Here is a 15,853-nt window from a genome sequence, read left to right as displayed (position 1 = left end):
CCAGAAGAGGGCATCAGACCCCCTGAAAGTGAAGTTACAGGCAGTTATGAGCCACCGTAGAGACGCTGGAACTGAACTGGGGTTCTCTTCTCTGCAAGATCAGCAAGTGCTCTTAACCTCCGAACCATCTCCCTATCTCCTGCTTCTATTTCTTTTGTGCTGTCATATTCTGCTTTGAGCATAAAATCATCCAGTAAACACCAGTGGGTTGCATTGCTTCTCATTTTGTTATTTGTCCTTGCATGTAAATTTTAAAAAAGAAGATGACAACAAATCACACAAGATGCTTGGTGAGCAGAAATAGTGTCCTTCAAAATGCCCCCCCCCCAATTCCTCAGAGAGCACTTCCTTGATGTCCCTCCAGTCCAGTCTTCTTTTTTTCTGTTGTCTTGGGCTTTTCCTCATTTCTGTTACTAACAGGTGAGATTGTTTGGCAACAGTGTCCATCTCCTAGGATTCAATCTTTTTAAAAATACTTTTTAACACTTTTATTTATTTATTTTTATTTTATGTGCACATTTGTCTGTGTGAGGATGCCGGATCTCCTGGAACTGGGATTATAGACAGTTGTGAGCTGCCGTGTGGGTGCTGGGAATTGAATCCGGGTCTTGTGGAAGAACAGCCAGTGCTCTTAACCACCGGTCCTTCTCTCCAGCCCCCCTCAATCTGCTTTTGAGTTCTGAAAACAGATCTCCCTTGTTCCACATTGTATTGCTGAGGTCCTAGCACAAGTCCTGAAGGAATGGATGAGGGAAAGTTGCAAAACAAAGCCATCGTATTTCCTTCCTCCAGGTGATCTGCTTGCAAAATATATTTACTTGTGCTGTGCCATGAAATAGGAAAACAAACCAATGCTGAGCGACAGGGAGCCCAAGAGCTCTCCAAAGTCACTCACCCACTGGGCATAACAGTTCCTCTGCTCGGAGACCAGTGAGAGGATCCCAAGATTTATGCCCTCATATTTCATAAATGAACACATCTGTGTAAATTGCATTACCTTTTTAGAAAATGTTTTCTATTTTCTTTTTTCAATCTTCTATAATCCATTATTATCCCAACAAGGAAGAAAAGTAGCTTTCATTTTGCCTGTACTGTAGGGAGAACACGGAGAGCAGTGGGCTTCAGAGAGATTCTGATCCGATGTCATCTGTGGAGAGCATGCGGTCCATGTGCTGGAGACATTACTCTGCATGATGCCATTCTTCAGACCTGGTCTCAGAGTGTAGGGTCTGCACGGCTAGACTTAGGGCTGCAGAAGTCCTTAGCTCAATCCTTAGTTTTAATTTTCTCCAAAACATACTTTTTAAAAATGGAATTCTGGGAGGTTTTCTTGAATAATACACTAATGCTGTTCCAGGACAGGTAGGGCAGAGAGACTCTATCCCCAAAGGGGAAAAAAAATAGTTCATACCGCTCTGCAATCAGCTCCCAGTGCCCACACCAGACAACTTACAACCTCCTAAACCTCCAGCTCCAGTGGATCCAATGCTTCTGGCCTCCCAGGGCACTAGCACTCATGTTCACACACACACACACACACACACACACACACACAGAGAGAGAGAGAGAGAGAGAGAGAGAGAGAGAGAGAGAGAGAGAGAGAGAGAGAGAGAGAGAGGGAGAGAGAGAGAGAGAGAGAGAGAGAGAGAGAGAGAGAGAGAGAGAGAGAGAGACTTCCAAAGGCTATTTTTAAAAGATGTTTTATTTTTTATGTATGTGTGTTCAGGGATGTGCATGCACATGTTTGTCCCCACGTGGAAGTCAGAGAACAGCCTTGGGTGCTGTCACTCAGGAATACCATAAACCTCATTTGAGGTCAGGCCTCTCATTGGCCTGGAGCTCACTAATTAGGATAGTCTAGTGAGCCTCAGGAACTCTTGTGTCTCTGCCCTCTCAGGACTGGAGCTATAAGCCTGCCACTGTAGTGATGAGGCGAGCAGGCTCCCGCATGGCTAGCTTAGCCCCGGAAATAATAACACAGAAACTGTATTCATTTAAACACTGCCTGGCCCATTAGTTCTAGCCTCTTACTGGCTACCTCTCACATCTTGATTAACCCATTTCTATTAGTCTGTGTTTACCACAATATCATGGCTTACCAGGAAGATTCTAACCTATGTCCATCTCGGGTCGGAGAGCCATGTCATCTTCCTGTTTCTGCTTTCTTCCTCACGCAATTCTGTTCTGTCTTCCATGCCTACCTATGTTCTGACCTATCAGACCAAGCAGTTTTCTTTATTAATTAACCAATAAAAGCAACAGATAGGTAGAAGATCCTCCTACATCATACCACCATGCGTAGTCTTTTAATATGGATTCTAGGGACTGAACGAGGTTGCTCATGACTGCAAGGTAAGCATTCTCCCCAGCTCTACTATACCGCTTTTAGTATTTGAAATGAAACCAGGCCCGGTTGAAGACGGACGCTAAAAAGGAACACCATACTTGCTCAGAATTGAGTATAATAAAGGGCTATTTATTGGGGGGGGGTAGACTTACAGATCACAGTCCTCTGCTCAAATGGGGAACAGCAACAGACTCCCACAGCTGGAAGAGAGAGCGAATGCTACACGCTTTATATTGGCATTTATAATATAAGAGGCCATGCCTAAGTGGGCAGGTAACTTAAAGGCTGCTGGCGATAGGAATTCCTACATCACCTCCCCCTTTTGTTTAAATAAGAAAGTTCTATAACACAAAATTATATACAATAAGAACAAATATTGGGTATAAAAATTAGAATTACAACCAGCACAAACAATATCAAGCAAGAAACATGTGATAAATGTTTCAATGATTATTGTATCCTAAGGAGTCTAAGTTGTATTATAAATAACTTGGCCAAGTCATGAGAGGAAAGTAACTACAACTATCTAGTCTCCAATCCCATTGAAGACCTGAGAAGGGAAATAATATTACTTGAGTAAGCAGGAAGTGCAATCAAGCAACTTCGAAAATGTGCGACAAATGACAGACACAACTGGCTACCTGTGCAATCACCCAAAGTATCATTAGCAACACTGGAGCAACCAACTTTGGCTAAGGCCTAGAGTAAAAGTCAACAGAACCCTAAGTTATTTAAATCTACAGCTCTTTGAAGTGGTTGAAGATTACCTATCTATGCAGAATACAATCTCTATGTATCTAAAGAACCTGATTAGTCTAACTATAAGTATTACAAACATGGATGACTACTGACCTATAATTCTTAAAATCTGTATACTTAAAGACTAAGACTTCATATTAGAATATTAAACAGTCTTTAAACAACTGCAACAAATGAGGACAATAACCTCAAAATGTAAACAATGTATAAGTATCTTTATCAGAGGTAGAAATGTATATTGCAATATGATAAATATATCCTAAAATTGTATCAATATAAAAAATGTCTTAAGCAAAGGTAGAAGCATGCCTACAATATGACAAAATAACTTTTCCTAGGTATACAAATATTGTAGATGAAAATAGGAACATATTCAATATAATTTAAGTTCGTATCAATATACAAGAATCTATACCAATGTAAATTGCCTATAAATAATAGCTCACAAGATTTCACTCTATTACTCACTATTATTAGTGTGAGTAAGCTCACACTAATCTATTATCCAATCCAATTCCCCTTCTTTTTTTCGAAGAGATCCCTGAGCTTACATATTTCCTCCCCCAACCCCCAACCCTATACCAATTATAATCAACCCCTAAATGATGTCCCTAACCCTGAGGACAAACTTTGTTGGGAGAGGGGATGCCATCTTCTAGAATTACTTCCAGCTGTCATGGGCACGATGTTCTTTCTATGAGATTCTGTGAAAGTAAAATGATGATTAATTCCAATTATGTCTGGCATAATTGCAAATAGTCTGAGTATTCAGTAGGGTTTTTCTGAGGTCCCTATTTGGAGTTCAGGCCAGAACATTGTAAAAAAGTGCACCAGTTCAGCTAACCAATTTGGAACCATCTTGAGCAGCTGGTACCCAAAACAGGTTTTATAGTAGCACTATCAGCATCATGATGTCATATCAAGCAGGTAGAGTTGTTGTTGTGGGGCCCCATCTTCTTCCTGGAAACGTCAAAGATTACTGCAGGAAATTCATTGTTCATTGTGGAAAACTTAAACATTATTTATACAGACATATATTCAATGAAAGGTACAATAGAGACAAAAATAGGTATGAAGTAAATTTTTTTCTAAATTCTTTCTTCTTTCTGTCCCATACCATGGCTCCTGACATGAGACAGAAACTCTGAATTTTTATTTTAACAACATGATTTGATTTAGAGAAGGACAGAGCCATTTCAAAAGCCAGCTTTGATTTTTAAGTGAGTCATGACTATTATTTGAGTTCATGTTTAGAGATTCTTATTGCACCTTATTTAAAGGATGACCTATCATCTTTAAGCATCTAGATGTCCAGGATCTCTTGAGTTTTTGAAGATGAGTATTTTTCTGGAAAGACAAGAATAGAACCCTGCCTCAACCCTTATGAGGTTTCCTTATCACCTGATTGGTTGTCACCTCTGTGGATGAGCCATCATTTCTCTTTCTCAAGAGATTTCTCTTTTTCAAGCCAAATCTTTATTAATTTTGATGGTATCCATAACTTTTCTTTGCCTGTTGAAACAAGAGCAAAACTCCTTTCCCAACATAGTACATCTCCTGGCTTCCATTGTGAGGTCAACACATCATTGATATATATATATATATACATATATATATACATACATATATATATGTATATATTTAAGAATATATATATATATTTAAGAAGACTTTTCTATTATTCAATGTCTCTCCACTGCTGTTGTCCCTTTCTCATTAGTGTTAAAATTCAGGGTTAATAAAGCATTATGTAACCTATTTCTGGGGGTATTTTCCATCCCTTTCTGTTTGTTTAACATAGCCTTTATAGTTTGATTTGATCTTTCTATAACTGCCTGACCTGTAGAATTATTTGGTATACCTGTAATATGCTTTATATTATAATAAGCAAAATACTTTTATTTTCTTAGAGACATATGCTGGATCATTATCTGTCTTTATTTGTGTAGTATGCCCATGATAGCCCTAACTTCTAATAAACGTGTGATTACTGAATCAACCTTTTCTGCGCTCAAAGCAGTTGCCCATTGAAAACCTGAATAAGTGTCAATGGTATGGTGTACATATTTTAATTTTCCAAAATATGCAAATTGGAACACATAAATTTGCCAGATTTCATTCCTTTAAGTATCCGTTGGGTTACTCCCTGCAGGTAGTGGTGTTTGGTCATAGAAAGAGCAAGTAGGACATCTTTTTATAATCTCCTTAGCTTGTTGCCATGTAATAGAAACTCTTTCTTTAAACCTTTGCTATTGACATGATGTTTCTTATAAAATTCTGAGGCCATCAGCACACTTCCAATCAATAATCAGTCAATTTCTGCATTACCTTGTGCTAGAGGACCTGGAAGACCTGTATGGGATCAGATGTGTGTTATGTATATGGGACAAAGCCTATTCCTGATTATATCTTGTACCTGAATAATGAAGTCAATTCTGTATCATCTAGTATATATTCAGTGGTTTCAATATGCAAGACAACTCTTTCTGCATATTGTGAATTAGTAACTATATTAAGAGATTCTTTAAAATCTCTTAGTACCATGAAAATAGCATATAATTCTGCCTTTTGGACAGAATTATAAGGGCTTTGTTCCACCTTATTAAATCTTCTGATTTTTAACCTGACTTTCCTGATTTATTTGCATCAGTATAGAATGTACGGGCTCCAGTTATTGGTGTGTCCTGATCAATGTGGGGAAGGATCCAAGTAGTTCTCTTTATAAGATAAATTCTATTGCTTTTGGGATAATTGCTATTAATATCTCCTTAAAAATTAGCACAAGCCCTTTGCCAAGGTTCATTGTCTTCTCATAAATTTTTAATTTCATTAGTAGTAAAAGGCACTATAATCTCTGCTGGGTCTATACCTGCTAGTTGACAAGGTCTTAATTTTCTTTTTATAACTAATTCAGAGACTTTTTCCACATAAGTTTTCATTTTTTACTCGGTTTATGTGGTAAAAAGATTTATTCTAAGATAGTATCTTCCCTTTACACTAAAATTCCTGTAGGAGAAATTCTGGAAGGCTGTATGACTAGAATGCAATTAAGATTTAGATTCACCCTATCCACATGTGCCTCCTATAATTTCTCTTCACCAACAATCAATTGCTTTTCTGCTTCAGCTGTTAATTCTCTGGGACTATTTAAGTCTTTGCCACCAACTAAGGTTTTGTTTAAATGAACTATTAGATCAAGTGTTATCCCAACAGCTGGTCGTAGACAGGAAATGTCTCCTAACAATCTTTGAAAGTCATAAGAGTCTGCAATTGGTCTCTCCTAATTTGTGCCTTTTGTGTTCTAATTTTTGTAAACCTATTTTATAACCTAGGTAAGTGACAGGATCTCCTCTCTATATTTTATCAAGAGCAATTTGTAATCCCCAGTTTGACAAAACTTTTTTTTTACTTTTTAAAACATTTTTTATAAAGTATCTATGTTTGAATTAGATAGCAAAATGTCATCCATGTAATGGTAAATTATAGATTTAGGAAATTTTTTACATATTATTTCCAATGGCTGATTTACAAAGTATTGGCATAGGGTGGGACTATTGAGAATTCCCTGTGGAAGGATGATACACTGGTATCTCCTAGGAGGCTGAGAATTATAAACTGGCCCTGTTAAGGCAAATTTTTCTCTGTCCTTTTCTTGTAAAGGTATAGTAAAGAAACAATTTTTTAAATCAATAACTATAAGAGACCATCCTTTTGGTAACAGAGAAGGAGGAGGAATTCCAGATTGTAGGGGGCCCATAGGTTGAATTACCTTGTTGACAGCTCTTAGATCTGTCACTGTTCTCCATTTACCAGATTTCTTTTTAACAAAAAATACAGGAGAATTCCAAGGACTGGTTGATTCTTCAATATGGTGAGCATCTAGTTGCTCCTGTACCAGCTATTCTAAAGCCTGCAGTTTGTCTTCTGTTAATAGCCACTATTTACCCCATATTGGTTTCTCAGTTAGCCATTTTAAAAGTAGGGGCATTGGTACCTCTAAAGGTTTGTTAAGTTGCTTTGTGTTCTTGTACAGCCTGAATGGCTAGTGACTTTTGTGTATAGTACCTTAAAATATCCTTCCCAGAATTATGAGTTTCTAGGACTGTAGAAATGTTAATCTGGGTATTCCATTGCTGCAGCAGGCCAAGACCCCATAAATACACTGCAATATTGGTCACATATGGCCGCAGCCTTCCTTTCTGTCCTTTTATCCCTATGCATTCAACCCATCTCATGCTTTGTTTCACTTGAGATACAGTTTCAATTCCTAGGAATTGAACATCTGCTTTTTGAAGAGGCCAATTTGGATGCCAAGATTATGGAGTAATGATACTCATCACAATTCCAATGTCATTTATACGCACTCTTAATTTTGGTCTTTGATCACTTATAGAAGTATGCCAGAATATATGTTTCCTAACTCCTATTGGAATTTTTGATTCATCCTCCATGTTTGTTCCATCATCCAGAACAGTATAGCTTTTTTTTTTCAAAAGGCTCTGGATATTTTAATTTTCCTGGTGAGACATGTCCTCCACAGAGACTGGGAATGACTGAACCACATTTGACTTGGGGGCCTGCGAGAGGCCCCCCAAGGAGTTTCCTAATGGTATCTGGTTGCATTGTCTGTCTTTTTTTGATCTGCATGCATTGGTCTAATGTTGGCCTTTGCCACACCTTCTACATAATCCAGAAGGTTTATATTTTTGTTTTTGCCATTCCCAGAGTAGACATTATTTCTTGGAATTCCTTGTCTATAATACTTTCTCAGATGTCCTATTCTACCACAATTAAAACATTTGGCATTTTGATGTCTCCTCATACCTTTGGAAATTGCTTCTCCTATCCGAGACTCAGTATTATATTCAAATGTCTCAATGTTCATTGTATGCAGGATCCATTCATCTATTGGTGCTGCTCTAACCTTTAAAGATCCAAATATCTTTTTGCATTCTAAGTTGGCATTTTCAAAAGCTAGAGATTCAATAAGTACTCATCTAGCATCTGAGGCTGTTACTCCTATTTGTACAGCCTTAGTTAATCTTTGTAAAAAGTCACTAAAGTTCTCTCTGGCCCTGTTTAAGATTCAATTTGTCTTTCTAGTTCTTGAATCCTGTCCCAAGCATTTAAGACTGTTTTGTGGCATAGGGACAAGATTTGTTCAGCATGAAGAGCTTGAGCCTGTGGGTCAACATAAGTGCCCTCAGCAAGAATTTGATCTTGGGAGGTCTCAAGCCCTTTTACTTTTCCCCGTTGTTCTAAAACTTTTGGCTTTTCCCTGAAATAACATTTCCGCATCAAATGAGGCCCATCATCCAGGACTGCTGAAACTAACTGAAACCAGTCATGTGGCATGGCTCTAATGCTAGAAATTCATGTCTTTACCATCTCCCTAACAAATGTGGAATGCAAGCCATAAGTTACTACTGCATGCTTAATTTCTTTTAGATCATTCATTCCTATAGGTATCCATCTACTTTCTTTGGATCCTTTTGAGCCTTCAGAATCTGATACTTTGTCAGAGTAGATTACAGGGTAAAAGCTAAAACCCTGGGTAAGTAATCTCTGATAGCTACCGGCAATGTTAAATCCTGTCCTTGTACCTTCTTTCCCTGATCATCAGCTCCAATAATTTCCTCAATCGTTTCAATTTTTTTACTACTGTCTTTTGTAAAGCCTTAATCTCATGGCCTGTATATATTTCTAGTGAGTTCATTGAGGCACCTAGCCTCTGGTCCTCATTCTGCACAAGTGATTCCAAGGTTTGATGTTTTTTCTTTAAAGATAACATCTCATCCTTGGACATTGTTTGGATAGCATGCAGATTGCCTTCCTGGAGATACTTTCTCTGCTAAACCATCATAACTTTTTAACAAATTTTGATTGTCAAATTTAACAGTATGAATTCTTTCAATTAATTTCTCAGTACCATTTGACATGGATTCAATTTTGTCTTGTCAAATTAATGATACCCTTTCCAATAATATTACATTTTTTAGATAAATTTTTGATTTTCAATGATATTTATATAACATTTCATAAGAGTAGCAAAATTACAGTTATGAAGTAGCAATAAAAATAATTTTATGGTAGGGGCTCACCACACGAGGAACTGTATTAAGGGTTGAAGCACTAGAAAGGTTAGAACCAATGGTTTAATCACTGGCAATGTCATAAGAGTCAACCCAATTATATACACTATAGTTGTTTATTCCTTTTCTGCATAAAGTTTGTTTTAGTTTTTATAGTTAAAGGATAATTTTTAAACATTCATTTGTCATTGACTCAACTTACCCTCTTCCAGCTGTATGAAACTCCATGCCATATCTGCATTCATATTGGTTATTCTGTCATTTTCATTTGCTTACATTTCTCAGACTTTGGATCATCTCATTTCCATCAGCTGGCCCGTTGTCCTCCAGAGTCACCATCAACTGGAGGTTGCCTCAGCCTCTCCGTCCACTCTTCTGTGCTTCCTATATCCCATCTTCCTTTTTCCTGATTCACTCACTGTAGAGAAATCATCCTTCACTCACTCCCAAAAAAGAACTCAGGAGGTAAAGCCCTATACATCTTTTATGTCATAAAGCATCTTGATTTGACTCTTCTTGTTTTGTTTGGAGACAGGGTTTCTCTGTGTAACAGTCCTGGCTGTCCTGGAACTCACTCTGTAGACCAGGCTGGCCTCAAACTCACAGAGATTTTCCTGCCTCTGCCTCCCAAGTGCTGGGATTAAAGGCGTGCACCACCACCTCCTAGCTTCTACTCTCACTCTTGATAGCTATGTTTTCTGGGTTCAAATTTTATTTTTCCTTAGAGTTTTGACATACTTTAATATCTTCTTGCTTTTACTTTTTGAGAAGACGTTTCCATCTGATTCCTGATAACTGTTATGTTCTCTCACTCTTTGAATCTCCTCATGAATTACTCACAGTGATGTAATTTTAAGTGTGATTTCATCCACAGTAGCCATCATTTGTGAGGCTTTTTTTTCTTTTTTATTTCCTATTTTTATGTTTTTATTTAGGTGTTTTTTTCTAATTTTATTTTTTTCTATGTGCCTAGGTGATTTTGACTGCATGTGTGTCTATGCACCACTTGTGTGCCTGGCACCCATGGAGGCTGGAAAAGGGGATCTGATCTCTGGAGATGGAGTTGCAGATAGTTGTGAGCTACCACGTGGATGCTAGAAATCGCACCTGGGTACTCTGGAAGAGCGGCCATTGTCCTTCCAGTTTTTGAAGTTGTTGAGTCTTCTGACCCCTCCGATTTTCTTTTATTCAGTTTCCCTCCCCTTGCCTCTCTAACCACCATATGACTCAGTTTCTACACAACAGATTATTTTAGATGTCATTTTAAATGTCATAAAACTAAAACCAAGCAGTGCTTGTCCTGTGATTGAAATCACACTTGATATAATGCCCTCCAGGTTTATCCATGTTGTGGCAGACAACACACACTTTTTCTTGTTAAAGGTTAAATATCATTCTCAATGTATGCATACATTTCCTGTAATCACTCATTCACCAGTGAGAATTTAGATTATTTGTGTAGTTTGCCTATTGTGGATAATCTTTTTGGAATGCAGGACTGCTGACAACCTCTTTGATATACTGAATTCAGTTCCTTCTCCTATCTGCCCAGATGGGATTGATGGATCACATGATAGTTCTATTTTTAACTTTTTTTTTTAAGGAACCTCTATATTGTTCTTTCTTCTTCTTTCCATACTGTTTTCCACAGAGGGTTTACAAATTCACATTCCTACCAGTGGTGTGCAATGTTTCCCTATTCCGCACATTCTGTGACACTGTGGTTTTAATTTACATTCCCATAATAGTGATGCACATCTTTTCATGTGCTTAATGACCACGTGATTTAGAAAAATGTTGATTCAAGATTTTGGACCATTTTAAAATGAGATGGGCTTTGTTTTCCAAGTGCTTCCAGTGTAGAACTTCACGTCCTTTGCTTCTGGAAAAATCTTTTCTTAAAAATTACTTAAATTACAGTGAGAGATGGGAGAGAAATGGGGCAAGGGAGAAGGAGATGGAGGAGAGACTTGTGTGTTGAGGTCAGAGGACAACTCACAGAAGTTTAACCTCACTTTCTACCATGTGGGTCCTGAGGTCCAAACTCATGTTTTTAGGCTTGTTGGCAAGTGCCTTTACCCACAGAGTCTGTTTCAAAAACAAAAACAAAAAGCAACACACACACATAACTTTAAAAATAATTGAGGTGCTGAGCAGTGGTGGTATGCCTTTAATCCCAGCCCTTGGGATTCAGAGACAGGTGGATCTTTGTGAATTTGAGGTCAGCCTGATATACAGAGTGAGCTAAAGAGAAAAAGGACTGAGGTTATAGCCCTGTGCTTGCCTATCGAAACTTCAGAACCAGTCCAAAGAAGAAAAAGAAATGAAGGAAGGAAAGGGGCCTGGAGAGATGACTCAGTAGTTAAGAGCCTTGACTGCTTTTCCAGAAAACCCAAGTTCAGTTCCTGTCACCCACATGATGGCTGACAACCATCTGTAACTCCAGTTCCAGGGGGTCTGACACCCGCTTCAGGCCTCCATTGGCATCGTGCACACATGGTATACACACATACATGCAAGTATAATATTCAGACACATTAAAAATTATACATAAAAGTAAAGTTAGGGTGTCTTAATTAAGCCACTCCCAAGGTCAAACCTCCTATTTCAAAAAAAACAAGCAAAAATATACTTAAATATTCTGACCGTTGGTCAGGATGGAGTGGATCTACCTGTATGGGTCATCTTAATGTCAAAAAAGACCAAATAACCACACCCTAGGCCACACTTGTTGTCAACAACATTAAACAAGCTCTGACCTTCAGAGAAGGTTAAAAAAATAGACTCACATTTTTGGGCCTCCACACACTGCCAGGCCTTCCCCCATCTCCCCCTTCCTTCCGTTCCTCCTTCTCCTCCTCCTCCTCCTCCTCCTCCTCCTCCTCCTCCTCCTCCTCCTCCTCCTCTTCTTCTTCTTCTTCTTCTTCTTCTTCTTCTTTCCATCTCCTCTCCTTCTTCTTTTTTGACAGTATCTCTCTGTGTAGCTGTCCTGAAATTCTCTATGTGGACCAGGCAGGCCTCAAATTCACAGAGATCCACCCATCTCTGCTGGAATTAAAGATATGTACCTTCATACCTGGTTTTGCTTGTCTTTTTGTGGCCATCCTTGTTATGTGTATCTCTATCTTCCAGGTTTTCCTTAGAAGGGTGCCAATCACTGGATTTAGAGTCTACTTCAGGATACTGTCATCTTGAGATCCTTAACCAGGTTACATAGTCAAGGTCTTATTTCCAAATAAGGCAACATCTACAGTGAACAGAATTGCAACTCAGACACAGCCTTTTTGGTGAAACTAAATTCACCACCATATCCACATGAAGATGGTGAATAGGGAATCGAATATACAAGTTTTAAGTTCAGGGGAAGGACGAAGGTTGGAGGTCTACATTTGTGACCATCAGCACACGGATGGTGGCTAAGATTTATAGAGAAAGAAGTGCCCCAAGGAACCATGTCAGAGAGTGGGGAAAATGAGGAAGACTAAAGACAAAAGACATGAAATCAGAACGCGGGGGGCATGTGAGACTATAAAGGATGGTAATGATGATGCACATTTACATTGTATGGAGGTTCTGGTGTCCTCTCTAATTTCAGAGGGGTATGTGTGAAAACTCCTTTGCCTGGAAAGAGAGTAACAATGGCTAGTTTCTAAAAAATACTTTTGTTTTTAAAGAAAAATTAGAAACTATCTGTCTAATATCTATCTATCTATCTATCATCTATCTATCTATCTATCTATCATCTATCTATCTATCTATCATCTATCTATCTATCTATCTATCTATCCATCCATCCATCTATCCATCATCCATCTACCTATTTTCTTTTCAAGACAGGGTTTCCCCATGTTTCCCTCACTGTTCTGGAACTCACTCTGTAGAACAGGCTGGCCTTAAACTCAGAGATCCACCTGTCTCTGCCTCCCAAGTGGTGGGATTAAAGGTGTGCGCCACATCTAGCAGTGAATATTTTTTTAAGGGAGAAATAATAGAATGTTTATGTTGATAGTGAGGAAGTTAAGAGGTAAAAATTGATGCTAGCAAGGAAAGGGGAGACTTTCTCAATTAAGTGACATCCTGGAGCTAAGCAGGTAGGAGGAGATATAACCTAGAACTGAAGGGGAGGCTGGCCTTTGGAACTGGGGCAGTTTGGTGTTTCTGGGAGCCCGTGACAATTCTTTGCTGACTGCTTCTGTTTCCTTAGGAAATAGGAAGCAGGGTCACCTGCAGAAAAGATGGATGGCAAGAACAAGGATGTGGAAGGAGGTGTGAGGTAAGGAAAGTTGTGAGTTAGTATCTCACAATTATGGCAACAGTTGTACTAGGGAACAAGGCTGGCCTCCAACTCACAGAGATCCACCTGTCTCTGCCTCCTGAGTGTTAGGATTAAAGGCGTGTGCCACCACTGCCTGGCCAAGGGAACAACTATTTCCTAACTTGGAAATATTGACCTCTCAAGTAAAGTTAGGAACTGTGAACTGAAAGTGAGCAGAAGTCCCAGTAGTGTGTGGCTTCTCCCTAGCTCCTTTCAGGTGTTTGTGGGTGGAGAGCTAGACTTTGACCAGTTGCAGTTCTGCCAGAGGTGTATGATGAGAAGGTGAGAGGGAGTAAGGATTACAAAGATAGAGTTAAATGACGAATGAAGAGGGGCTGGAGAGATGGCTCAGTGGGTAAGAGCACTGACTGCTCTTCCAGGTTCAACTCCCAGCAGCACCCACATGGCAGCTCACAACTGTCCCTAACTCCAAGATCTGACACCCTCATACAGACACACATGCAGGCAAAACACCAATGCAAATAAACAAATTTTTTAAAAAAGCCAGGAGGTGGCGGTGCATACCTTTAATCCCAGCACTCAGGAGGCAGAGGCAGGCAGATCTCTGTGAGTACAAGGCCAGTGTGGGCTACAGAGCTAGTTCCAGGGAAGGCTCCAAAGCTACAGAGAAACCCTGTCTTGAAAAAAACCAGAAAAACAAACAAACAAAAAAAGAAAGAAAGAATGAAGAAGAGCGGAGGAAGGGAAATGGGTCTAAGGGTTAGTATGTTTGGGGACAGAAGGGCCATCTGGGTGTAAAGTGAGAAGAAGTACAGCTGTCTGCTGCTTCCTTGTCACATACTGTAGGGTAAAAAGGCCCATCAAAGAAACACACTCAGGCCCTGAAATTTGAGCCAAAGAAACATAGCCCCTGACCAAGGCAGTACAAAACAAGCAAATCCCAGAGCATGAAATCCAACCAATCTCTGAGCTTGTCCAAGCTCAGGAAGTGAAATCCTACCATTCCCTCCCTGTAAATCTCCAGCCTGGAAAAACCGCTCCCCTAAGAAGCCCTAGAGAAGACCTGTGCCTGTTCAGTTTGCTCCTTGCCCTTTTCCACCATGGCGCAGATGGTGGAAAATCTTTTTTTAAAATTATAAACCAATTGACCTATTAACTCAGGCTTCTTATTAACTCTTATAACTTATATTAGCCCATAATTGATGATGTAAGTTACAAAACAATCCTACACCAGCTCAGAATTATGACTAATAAAAGGGTTATTTATTTAAGGGGAAAACTTACAGATCACTCACCTAGACAACAATCCTCTGTGCGAGTAGGAAAAGAGTCTAGCAGCCGGAAGTGAGAGCTTAAGCAAGAGAACCGGCACATGGTTCCCACTGCTTTTACAGTATAAGAGACCACGCCCAAGTGGGCTGGTATCTTAAAAGCTATTGGCAGAAGGAACAGAATGTGCTCCCACAGCACATAATTTTTGTTTATTTTAGCCACATAGCTCGATACCTTATTTGGCGAGGCAGTCACGTCTTGCTTCCTCTGTGTCTGGGTCACATCTTGCTTCCTCTGTGTCTGGGTCACAATTGATTGAAGAATGAGCTTTTCTCTTCCCAGAATTCTCCTGTTCTCATTTCCCTGCCTCTACTTCCTGCCTGGTTGCCCCACCTATACTTCTTGCCTGGCTACGGGCCAATCAGCATCTTATTAAATATAATACAAGTGACAGGATAAAAGACCATTGTTCTACAGCACTTCCCCCCTACTTTTTAAACAATAACTCTGAATCTAATATCACTGTTTAGCTTTATGTCTGATTGTTATTCATAGGAACTTGTAACCAACATTCTAAACAAAGGAAAATATCCATAGTCCATTTTTTGGGAACGTGGGCATAATTTTCCAGGCTACTTCCTGCTGATTGGCGGTGCAGTTAATCTTATGGGGACCTAAAGAAAATTTAAAATTATGACCAAGTCCTGACTGGAGTATCCTGGGAGACTTGATTATCTCAGGCAGCAGTCTTGAATCTGTTCTAAATGTAGAATTCAGACATCTGGGCCATTCACTCCTATCAGAGATTTTTTTAGGGGGTCTTCCTTGATCAAATCTGATTTTTTTTAAACCCAGAATGAATCCACAGCCTCTCATTTTCTGTGGGAATAAAAGCAAAACCTCTTCTTCAAACTAACATACCTTTGACTTATATTTTAAAGTCAAGGCATTTTCAAAATATATATGTTGAATTAATTCAGCAGCATTTATAATCAAATGTCTCCTAATAGCTGTTGCTCCTTCCTCAGTAGTCATGCAATTCAAAGACAACACAATAATATACAGTATCCAGACTCTCTGTGTGTTTTTCATCTTTATGTGGCTTTA

This window comes from Arvicola amphibius, chromosome 2 (assembly GCF_903992535.2).
Source record: "Arvicola amphibius chromosome 2, mArvAmp1.2, whole genome shotgun sequence".
Lineage (NCBI taxonomy): Eukaryota > Metazoa > Chordata > Mammalia > Rodentia > Cricetidae > Arvicola > Arvicola amphibius.
Note: the sequence above shows the minus strand (reverse complement) of the source record.